The following is a 12800-nucleotide window of genomic DNA, read 5'->3' as shown; positions in this document are numbered from 1 at the left end:
TATACGCTGCCAATCTTGGTGGTGTTCATTCAGACGCTGTCTTTCCGACAGACCTGTTCTTCACCTGAGGACGGCTGCTTGCGTTGTGGCCGAAACGTCGTGAGAATTGTATTTTATTATGTTTAATTTTTATTATTTTATTATTTCCATTCTACGTGACTTTACCGAAATAACCAAGAAGATGAATCCCTGCAGTCACGAAAGCTTTAAATCGACGATTTCTGCTGCGTGTGAGTGGATTATAATCCCCAGCTGAGCAACTTGCGCTGTCATTTTCAAATTCGGACCCAACAATTGGACCCGGCACACGATGGTCCAATTCTTGCGAATGACGCAGATGACGGGCTCGAATTTATCACGCCTATTCACACTTGCAGCAGTAATAATAATAACAACAACATATGCGCCCTTAGCCAAACTGTAAACACCGTGAAGTGACCAGCAGAGGGCGGTACAGCAACTAGGTTCTAGATTTGAAGCTTTCGTGACTGCAACGATTCATATTCTTAGGTTTTTTCGGTAAAGTCACGTAGGTAAAAAATTTAAATTCATAAAAGTAAAATAAAAATTAAATAAAAATCACGACGTTTCTGTATCAACTTGATACAGCAATCGTGCTGTGACGGTTCCACCTGAAGACGGAAGCTTGTGTTGCCTCCGAAACGTCGTGATTTTTATTTCATTTTTATTTTACTTTTATTAATTTTAATTTTTTACCTACGTGACTTTACCGAAAAACCCAAGAATAGTAACTAGGTTGTTTTCCTGAGCTGTGTACGCCTTCAAAGCGTGGGGTTTTCTCTGGGCGCTGTGCTTTCCTTACACCTAAAAAAAACGAATCTCACCTGAATATTCCTGGAACAGACTGCTGGGGCAAGTGCTGTTAGCGAGCACTTCTGAAGGCCGGCACGGCACACGGGGGGGTGGGTGACCAAATACCACGCCCGACCGCCTTTGTCTCCCAGGTTGCGATGTTTACGCATCCCAGGACCGGTTCAGATAACCGTCACTGGTGTTGACCGTGAGCAGGAATCGAACCCTGGTAGTCAGGTTCGTAGCGCAGTGCGCTAACCGCTGCGCCACCGCTCCCCTCCCCCCAAACACACGCGCACACACGCACACCGGGCATACTTTGATAAGGAATTGGTAAACATCGCAAGATGCAGGACTCTCTTGAATGATCTTGATACTCGATGAGCCACGATCATTACCTCCGGGCACTACCACGTGTCTCTCTCTCTCTCGCTGTGCTCCCAAGGGATGCGCATGGTCGGCCGCTATGAGTGGCATCGCCAGATTTAACAAGCAGCGAATGCTCCCGATTATAAGACGCACTCGAAAGTAAGATGCACCTCCAACCCCCCCCCCCCCCCCAATAATGTCATAGAAACCTGATCACGTACATACCAACAAGCCTACGACCTCCCACCCAAAGAGAAAGCGTCTTATAATCCTGAGTATATAGAGCAACTCCTTTACTTACGAACCAGTTCGTTTCCAGAGGTCTGTTTGCCAAGTCTCCTGTCGATTCCAAACATGTTGTACGGCATGTACACTAACAACGGGGAATAGATTTAAACGTTGTATAATCTCATGTAGATGCCACTGGTTCATCACGTTCTGCAGATGTAGATGCCACTGGTTCTTCACGTTCTGCAGGTGTAGATGCCACTGGTTCTTCACGTTCTGTAGATGTAGATGCCGCTGGTTCTTCACGTTCTGTAGATGTAGATGCCACTGGTTCTTCATGTTCTGCAGATGTAGATGCCACTGGTTCATCACGTTCTGCAGATGTAGATGCCACTGGTTCTTCACGTTCTGCAGGTGTAGATGCCACTGGTTCTTCACGTTCTGTAGATGTAGATGCCGCTGGTTCTTCACGTTCTGTAGATGTAGATGCCACTGGTTCTTCATGTTCTGCAGATGTAGATGCCACTGGTTCATCACGTTCTGCAGATGTAGATGCCACTGGTTCTTCACGTTCTGCAGGTGTAGATGCCACTGGTTCTTCACGTTCTGTAGATGTAGATGCCGCTGGTTCTTCACGTTCTGTAGATGTAGATGCCACTGGTTCTTCATGTTCTGCAGATGTAGATGCCACTGGTTCATCACGTTCTGCAGATGTAGATGCCACTGGTTCTTCACGTTCTGCAGATGTAGATGCCACTGGTTCTTCACGTTCTGCAGATGTAGATGCCACTGGTTCTTCACGTTCTGCAGATGTAGATGCCACTGGTTCTTCACGTTCTGCAGATGTAGATGCCACTGGTTCTTCACGTTCTGCAGATGTAGATGCCACTGGTTCTTCACGTTCTGCAGATGTAGATGCCACTGGTTCTTCACGTTCTGCAGATGTAGATGCCACTGGTTCTTCACGTTCTGTAGATGCCACCACCGCCATCTATTGCGCGGCGGTTAAAGTTAACGACTCTCAGTCCGAACAGACAACTGGACATATGGACAAGTTTGTTCGTATCTCTGAAGGTTCGTAAGTCGAATGTTCGTAAGTAGAGGAACCCCTGTAATACAAGTTTGATTTGTCATCAACAGCAGCATCAGCCCAAAGCATGGCAGATACGGATACCTGTGGTCATCCAGAACATGGAGTGCAACGTGTAACGACGCAAATGCCCCTATCCACAAATACGAAGGAGACGTCACAGCGATGAAACGCTCCTCCGCTACTACTCCCGATGCGGTTTGTCTCGCCTAACCACGTGAATGTAAAATTCTCGTTTCCTCTGCCGTCTACATCAGCCGTACGAGATGAGATCATCATCAGCATCATCATCATCATCAGAGTTCATTGTCCATCCACTGCTGTATTGTCTGTCCTTCCCCTCTGCCGTCTACATCAGCCGTACGAGATGAGATCATCATCATCATCATCAGCAGCAGAATTCATTGTCCATCCGCTGCTGTATTGTCTGTCCTTCCGCTCTGCCGTCGACGCACATTGTTGCCCGTCACGTGTCACAGACGAGGCAACGCGCGAGGTGGACACTGAGGTGGTTTGAATGTTGCTGCAGGATGAGGGCGCAAAGGGCCAAGGGAGGGTTAGGAGGGGGGGGGGACGTTATCTCTGCCCTTGAAATTCCACATCGAGAGACGCGGAGGAGGCGGAGGACATGGATTAGACATCCAAAAACTCAGCTGAGAAGGGACATCATATTGACCGCTAAGAAATATGAGTGGGGTGGGGGGGTTTGGAGCCGTCGTGTAATTCCGGAGATTACGGTAAATTGTAAATCCCAGCGCGTCTGTGTTTTGACTATAACAACAGCAACAAAAACAACTCCCCTTGCTGTTAGAATGGCGAAAACACCCGCATTGGATAGGGACCTTTTTATATTATGTATATATGTGTGTGAGAGAACAAATCCCTTATGGCAGAAGATTTGTTGGTGTGATCTGCGCTGCTCGTGTCTCCGTTCAGACTTTGCATGGAACTGGCGTCGCTGGTGTCGTTGCTGACTTTTTCGCTGCGTCTGAGGCCCCTTTAAAGAACTTCGTTCGCACCGTGCGTAGCTAACCGTGCTAATTGGAAGGTGCAGGGGCGAAAGGACGACAACAACACCACCTCGCTGGTTCGATCCCCATCAGGGGTGCCATGACTCCCAATTTATCTACGTGGCCAACATCAATAAATCGGTACGACTCGGGTTTTTTGTAACCTTAAGGTGGTAACCAATTTCTGCTCCGGCCCATGGACGCTTTGTCGGAAAAAACCGTTATAGCTCATCGGATTCATCCAGTACAGTGCCGAATTATCCTCGTAGCAAAAGTAGCGACATATGTAGTAGCTACTACACGTGTAGCAGCTGCTACACGTGTAGCAGCTACTACACGTGTAGCAGCTACTACACGTGTAGCAGCTACTAGCAGCTACTACACGTGTAGCAGCTACTACACGTGTAGCAGCTACTACACGTGTAGCAGCTGCTACACGTGTAGCAGCTGCTACACGTGTAGCAGCTACTACACGTGTAGCAGCTACGGGCCCCGCACTTTCAAGGGCCACGTGTTAAATGCTTTCAAGCGATCAATTCCGGTTCAGTGATTCTGCACTTGCTTTATTACTATAGTACTATACCGCCTTCAACTTTTATGAACGACTGGGTGTTTAAGGTTAACGATTTGTCGTATTATATTATCTGGCTGTATAGCAAATGAAAAAATGCAATTACTTTACTATGCAAGTAAAAATTTTGTTTTAATATTTATGTGTTTTTTTCATGTAGGGCCCCTTTATAACATATGCTACAGGCCCCGCACTAGCTTAATCCGGTACTGCTCAAGTATAAATAAATAAATAAAGATTCTGATTCTGTGTCCCAGCCACGCGCAATGACAGATCTTGGAAGCTAAGCAGCTTCGAGCCTGGACAGTGGCTGTGTATATGTAGTGCCTGCAAAGTGCTTGGATGGGTGAACACCATTCATCACCCACGCTGATCTCGGCTGTTGGAGGGCTTTGATCTCAGCAGAGGGCTGGTCCTGCAGAACCCAATGTTGTACCGTACTTCTATCATCACGCTCTATGGTCCCACGTCTATGCCTCCCCCCCATCCCACCGCCGCCGCCTCCACCAATCCGCACGGAGCCAGCGTGGTGAAGTATGGTCAAAAAACCCCCACGACCCGCACGGTAAGTGGGGGGAGCCCTTCATCCAGCAGTGGATTGACAGAAAAAAGTGATGTACTGTGCATCATTTTTTAAAAAATGTCTTTATCCGCTGACAATTCAGCCTGTACCGCCACCCTATCCCTCCCCAAACATAACCCTCTACAGCCCCCCCCCCTGCCCCCCTTCCTCAGATGAGCCAATTAATATCCATAAGCGACACGTCGGTGTGATGGTATAAAATGATTAAAAAAAAAACATTCAATGAATCATCAGCGGGATGTTTTTCTTCTTATATTTTTAAACCACGGCGGGATTGAGAAATATCCGCAGAAGCGGCAGTTTACATCGTGAGCCACATTTGAAGAGTTGATCATCGTCGTCGTCGTCGCACTGCGGGCGGATGACTCATCCACGTGGGGTGATGCGAAGCGAGGGGGGTGACGCTGCTGCTGGCCAGTTGGAAGGCATTTCGCCCGTCCAACAACAGCAGAGGGCAGAAGAAACGACGCTCGCGACAAACGAGCGGAGTAAAAACACAGCAAGTTGGCATAGTTGGGGATGGTGGGGGGAGCGGGGGAGGGGGGTGTACATATGGTGCCATCTGCCGGCCATCTCGAGTCAGTCAACCCATGGCACCTGGGTCCGTTCCGTGACCTCCTGCCAGCCAGCGTTCGACACTGCACGTGGCCTTCACGTGTGAATGGCGTCGCACAATCGCTGCGGTGACGTCACCGCAACTTGGTAGCCAATGGCGGCTGCTGTGCTGTATTCTATTCCTGCGTTCGATGTCAACGCAGCCTTGTTCGGCAGAGTTCGCGTGTGGTTCTGTTCGTTCTTATTCCTCCTCTTCCCCTCCGTCCAAGAGAGCGCGCAGACTGCAGAGTTGTGATGTGGCCGGTGAGCGGCAGCGTGGACTTGGCGAGCCACAGATCGCCTGTTCGACCTCCAGGCGCAGCAGTTGAAACAATGGACACGTTTTATTAGCCCCCCCCCTCAATCCCCTGTCTTAAGTGCACGCAGCAATGGGGCCGTCCATTAATGACGTCACGCGATTTTGGACTATTTTTGATCACCCCCCCCCCATCGTCACACGGCGTCACAAAAAGTCAGACCCTCCCTCAAATATGGAGGAGGAGTGGTGCAGAGATCGAAGTGGTGGATGAGGTGATGGTAGTGGAGAGAAGAGGTGGAGATGACGGTGGTGGTGGAGGTAGTGGAGAGGGAGGGGTAGAAGGAAGTGGTGAATGAGGTGGTGGTGATGGCTGCCTCGGCGGCGGATGGGTGGATGATTGGATGGATCGCACCGCAGGGAGATGAGATGTGAGACATTCTGGGAGGAATTCGTTCGAGCAGAGTGGCGAGTAATTTACATTCACACCATGACAATACACTGTACCCACACGCACAATGCCAAAATACAGCACGGCAGGTGTGTGTGTGTCTGTGTGTGGGACTCGCTCGGGATAAATGAAACTACGTTTTGTATTGTACCAGGAAAGGCCCACTGAGCTATGTAGCTTCTTTTCGGAAGCGACCTGGTATCACCAATGATAGCTCAACGAAGTGGCTTATCATCATCATGAGGAAACGTACAGCAGCCAAATACTCTAAACGCGTGACGTTGATTCTAAATGTGGAGGAAAAACCGGAGGACCCGGAGACAAATCCATGAGAGAGAGAGAGACATGCAGATTCGAAATATACAGCAGCAGGCGCCAGGGTCGGGATCGAACCCACGACCTCCTGCATACCAGGCGAGGTAGTTAACATCTCATAGCCACCGTGATGATGATGGTGAGAGAGACACGCGAACTCCAAATATACAGCAGCAGGCGCCAGGGTCGGGATCGAACCCACGACCTCCTGCATACCAGGCGAGGTAGTTAACATCTCATAGCCACCGTGATGATGATGGTGAGAGAGACACGCGAACTCCAAATATACAGCAGCAGGCGCCAGGGTCGGGATCGAACCCACGACCTCCTGCATACCAGGCGAGGTAGTTAACATCTCATAGCCACCGTGATGATGATGGTGAGAGAGACACGCGAACTCCAAATATACAGCAGCAGGCGTCAGGGTCGGGATCGAGCCCACGACCTTCTGCATACCAGGCGAGGTAGTTAACATCTCCTAGCCGCCGTGGGGATTCGGTATTCGCAGATTCACCGTCCGTGAGCCCAGACCAGACATTTCACTCCGTCGGTGCCACCTTGAGGTGACACAGCTTGAGCGGTTCCAATGTTTGTTTGCGGGGCCAATACCAAAGAATTATGAGAAAACGATTTGTAATGAGTCCGCGTTGTCAACCCATTCGGCCGTATTGGCCGTGTAGATGAATTCTGATTAAGCAATTTGTGGTTCTTGATTCGATTCAAGAGTCGATCCATTGTTTTAACAAATAAAAAAAAAATCAACACAAACGTCAATAACACTGTGGCCTTGACGAAAAATATATAGGCGACGTTTCGGGCAATGCCCCTTATTCATAGCACAATGATAATTTATAATTATATTATGCTATACTAACAGTTGACAGCCCTTTGTTTCCCATCCACTGTTGGATGAAGTCTTCCCCACTCCGTGTTGGTCATGGCGGCGGGGGGCGGGGGGGGGGCTGTTTGACCATACTTCACCACCGTGGTCAGTCAGTTCGGGGTCGGTAAAGATCGAGGGGAGGGCGGGGGGGATGGACCAGGAATGGTTCAGACACCACTCGCCACTGATGTCACCGTGGACGGAAGTATGCGAGTGAGATTGTATCTTATGTACCGTATGTGTGGAGGTACGTCCGTGTGTGTGTCTTTGAATGAGCGGTGGCGCAGCGGTTAGCGCTACGAATCCTGCGACCTGAGTTCGATTCCCGCTCACGGCCAACATCGGTGACGATGATTTGAATCGGTCCCGGGCTTCCACCTATGTCGACTAGGGCCTCAAGTGAATACCTGATACGGTGTGTAGTAAACATCGCTACTGGGGATACAAAGGCGTCCGGGCGTGGTGCTGGCCACCCACCCCCTCGCGTGCCGTACCGGCATTCATAGGTGCTCGCTAACAGCACTTGCCCCTACAGTGCGGTCAGGCTATACGGGGGATCTTTGTCTTGTCTTTGTACATGTGTGAGAATGCCTATGCGTGAGTGTATATATGCACATGTGTGTATGCGTGCCTGTCTGTGTACGTGTGTGATTGTGTCTTGTACATGTCTATACACATATGTACATGTTGTCTATGCACACGTGTATGTGTGTGTATCGTTGCACGTGTGTGTATCTTTGCACGTGTATGTTTAACACGCGTGTGTATAGCTTTGCACGTGTGTACTGTATCTTTAACACGCGTCTTTGCACGTGTGTGTATCTTTAACACGTATGTGTGTGTCTCTGCACGTGTGTGTGTGTGTGTATTTGCACGTGTGTGTGTGTGTCTATGTACATGTGATGAGATTGTGTGTGAGAGTATGCGCGTGTATGACATTGTTATCCAGGCATGCGTACGAGAGAGGCGCTGTCTTAGCATCGACGCGTGTGTGTGTGTGAGAGTGCATGTGCGTGCGTGTGTGGAGAGGATGACGGGGTGGGGGGGGAGGAGGCAATACGACCTTTACCCTACTGTCCACATGATGAACAGCGGCTGATCAGTTGTGTGCCAAAACAACAGGCGCGGCCAAGTCGATTATTTGGCTCGGGGGGGCGGGGGGGGGGATGCGGCGGTGGGGGTGGTGGAGTGTTTGGGTGATGGGTCGTTATGCAGAAGTACAAAAAAGCAATAATTTTAATTCGCGTCGTTGTGGAGAATGTAAATGTGAAGTAGACAATGTCTACATCGCATATCCGTCCACTGCACGTGGGATTTGTATTATTTTATATTACGCAAACCATCCCCCCCCCACCACACACCGCAGCCCCGAGTGCGTAATTTCGGCAGCATTGATTCAGGGACAAGCAAAAACCTCTGGACCGGGTTCGACACGGAGGGTCTCATCAGTAAAGTCCGGGTTTGGATGGGTGGGTGAGCTGTGTTGGGATGGGTGGGTGAGATGGGTCGGATGGGTGAGATGGGTTTGGATGGGTGGGTGAGCTGTGTTGGGATGTGTGGGTGAGATGGGTTGGGATGGGTGGGTTAAATGGGACGGATGGTTGAGATGGTTTGGGATGTGTGGGTGAGCCGTGTTGGAATGGGTGGGTGAGATGGGACGGATGGGTGAGATGGATTGGGATGGGTGGGTGGGTGAGATGTGTTGGGATGTGTGGGTGAGATGGGTTGGAATGGGTGGGTGAGATGGGACGGATGGGTGAGATGGGTTGGGATGTGTGGGTGAGCTGTGTTGGGATGTGTGGGTGAGATGTGTTGGGATGGGTGGGTGAGATGGGGTGAGCTGTGTTGGGATGTGTGGGTGAGATGTGTTGGGATGGGTGGGTGAGATGGGTGAGCTGTGTTGGGATGTGTGGGTGAGATGTGTTGGGATGGGTGGGTGAGATGGGTGAGATGTGTTGGGATGTGTGGGTGAGATGGGTTGGGATGTGTGGGTGAGATGGGTTGATAATTTCCTTCTAACCTTCACCTCCCCATCCCCCCCTTTTCGCAAAGCAATTCAACCGCCTCACTCACCCATTCCCACCCCCTCCTTCCACATGCGCGCGCACAGACACATCCACCCATACATGCACACAGATACAAACACAGATCCCCCTTATAGCCTTAGCAGACTGTTGTGGCAAGTGCTGTAAGCGAACACCTCCGCGCACACATACATACCGACACATACAGTACGTACATTAACAGATATATTTTCACACACACACATATACTCATAAACACCCATGCACACACCACCCGTACACACATATCCCCCCCAGACACACACGCATTTACCCACACACTCACTCCCTCTCGCCCTGCCAAGCTTTTTCCTCTGAAAAATCCCCGGCGGCTTTTTTGTGTTCATACGTGCGCGTCTCCCAGCGTCGTGCCCAGCCCCCACAACCCGGCCACACCACTACAACCACCACGGTCTCATCTCCCACCACCACCACCACGGTCTCATCTCCCACCACCACCACAGTCTCATCTCCCACCACCATCACGGCCTCATCTCCCACCACCACCACAGCCTCATCTCCCACCACCACAACCACCACCTCCTCTCCCACCACCACCACGGTCTCATCTCCCACCACCACCTCCTCCTCTCCCACCACCACCACGGTCTCATCTCCCACCACCACCACAGCCTCATCTCCCACCACCACCACGTTCTCATCTCCCACCACCACCACCACGGTCTCATCTCCCACCACCACCACCACCACGGTCTCATCTCCCACCACCACCACCACGGTCTCATCTCCCACCACCACCACCACGGTCTCATCTCCCACCACCACCGCCTCATCTCCCACCACCACCACCTCTTCCACCACCACCACGGCCTCATCTCCCACCACCACCACGGTCTCATCTCCCACCACCACCGCCTCATCTCCCACCACCACCACTGCCTCATCTCCCACCACCACCACTGCCTCATCTCCCACCACCACCACCACATCCTCATCTCCCACCACCACGGCCTCATCATATACAGTGTATATTCAATGCTGCAGCAAACGTATTGACACAAATATACACACTTCATTCATACAAAGACACCCCGTGTAGCCTTAACAGACTGTTGGGGCAAGTGCTGTTAGCGAGCACCTATGAAGGCCGACATGGAACACGACGTGGTGGTTGGCCAGCATCAGGCCCGGCCGCCTTTGTCTCCCCAGTAGCGATGTATTTTTAAAATCTAATACACACTGCTCCAGGTACCCATTTGACATACTGACACACACACATACATGCACACAGAGAATACAAACTCCACGAGTAACCACCCCCTATCAACAAGAGGGGAGATTCTAATCCCATCCATCCACCCCCCTCCACTATGGAAGCTTTGGGGGGGGGGGCGTCACGTCTCACTAAAGGGCCCCCCCTCCCGCCAACCCTGCGTCTCCCTCCCTCCCCCACCCCCCACCAGTCTCTGTTTACTTTTCCTCTACGGGGGGACACGGGGGAGGGGGGTGAATTGTGGGGGGAGGGGAAGGGGTGGGAGTGTTCGTGCAGGCCCCGTCTATGAAGGTCCCTGTGTCAAAATAAGAGTCCCTTACTTTACACCCCCCACCCCACCCCCGTATAAAATACAAAGAGTTAGAGGCGCAGCCCTGGCAATTGCCTACTTGTGTCATGGGGGGGGGGGGGGGATATTTTGGCCTGGCAATTCCATGCCGGCCGGAGCGTCTTGTAAGAAGAAGTGGGGTGACCCACGCTTTTCCCCACTCGCCCATCGACTCACCAGCGGGTGTTTACATCTGTCCAGGCGGGTTGACAACAGGGGCATGGTGAGACTTAAAAACTTCAACGTCAACTGCTTCAAAATCCATTGTCACGAATCCGGTCAAAGTGAGACGACCTTGACTCATCTCACAAAGACTAAAGGTCGTCCCCCCCCCCCACCCCCCCGTACAGTCTAAGCACACTTTGTAGGGCCATGAAGTGCTGTTAGCGAGGGTTGTGGGTGACTGGCCGGCACCGAAACCCGGCCGCCTTTGTCTCCCCAGTGTCTCTATGTTTCATATTATAAACATCATACACCAAACCGCGCAGGCTGGGGTAGAGTGCGGGTGGGGTGGGGGACTTTTATCGTGAAGTGGTTGTCGGGTGGGGTTGGGGGGGACTTTTATCGTCAAGTGAATGTCGGGTGGGGTTGGGGGGGGGACTTTTATCGTGAAGTGGATGTCGGGTGGGGTTGGGGAGGACTTTTATCGTGAAGTGGATGTCGGCGGCTCGGCACGCGGAAGGCGGTGGTGGGGGGGCGTGTGCCCGCGAGTAACCCCTCGGCTCCAGCAGGGCGGGGTGGGGGGGTGCCGGGGGGGATGGGGGGTGGGGGTGGGGTACGGTCGGGTGGGGTCACTGGGTGCGGGGTCCAGGTCCGGGATGTGGGGGAGGGGTGGTGGTGGTGGGGGGTGGTGGGGGTTGTCCGGCGAGCCGCCCGCTTGACGGGGCTCTGGGCGTGGTGTGATGATGGTGATGGTGTCGGTGATAGCGACGATAAGGGGCAGTGGGGGTGGTGGGGTGGTGGGGGGTATGACGATGGTGGCGTGATGATGATGGTGACGTTGCGTGATGGTGGTTGGGATGATTGTACAGGATGTGGTGATGTTGATGTCGTTGGGATTCATGATGATGGTGTTATCAATGATTGGTGATGATGATGATGATGTTGGGGTAGCGTGATGATGATGTTGGGATGATGGTGGGGATTATTGTACAGGATGTGGCGATGTTGATGTCGTTGGGATTCATGATGATGGTGTTATTAATATTGTTGATGGTGATGATGATGGGGTGCGTGGTGCTGATGGGTTTGATGGTGATGACGCTAACGGTGTGTTGCTGTGTTATGGTGTTGGGACAGTGTTTGTGTGATGGGGGTGATGATGATGATGTGTGACGATTGTGTGTTGGCTTTACAATGACAAAGTGTGCGCGTGTTGGGACAGTGTTTGTGTGATGGGGGTGATGATGATGTTGATGATTGTGCGTGTGGATTATGGTCTGCGCTTGGGAGGGGTGTGTGAGGATGACGACGACGACGATGTGTATGGATGTTTGTTGCTGCTTATCGCAAGGGGTTTTGTGTAAAGTGCGATGTCTTGTGTGCGTTGCTGATAACGAATTGACGTTGGCGTGCGTGCGCTATGAACCCGGCGACCCGAGTTCGATTCCCGCTCACGGCCACCACCAAGTGACGATTATCCGAACCGGGTCCCGGACCTCCCCTAGGTCGACTCGGCCTCAAATGAGCACCTGGCGCCAGGGGAGACAAAGGCGGCCGGGCGTGGTGATGGCCACCCACCCCACCCCCCTCGTGTGCCACAGTGCCGGCCTTCATCGGGCTGCTGCTCGCTAACAGCACTTGCCCCAAAACGTCTGTTGAGGCTACACGGGGGACCTTTGTCTCTGTTGTGTGCGACGTGGGCGTTTGACGTTGTGAGTGTGTCAATGGGCGTGCGTTACGTTGTCGGGAGCGGTGGCGCAGTGGTTAGCGCGCTGTGTTACGAATCCGGCGACCCGAGTTCGATTCCCGCTCACGGCCAACACCCAGTGACGATTATCGGAACCGATCCT

The sequence above is a fragment of the Lampetra fluviatilis genome, chromosome 6 (genome assembly GCF_964198595.1).
Source record: "Lampetra fluviatilis chromosome 6, kcLamFluv1.1, whole genome shotgun sequence".
NCBI lineage: Eukaryota > Metazoa > Chordata > Hyperoartia > Petromyzontiformes > Petromyzontidae > Lampetra > Lampetra fluviatilis.
Note: the sequence above shows the minus strand (reverse complement) of the source record.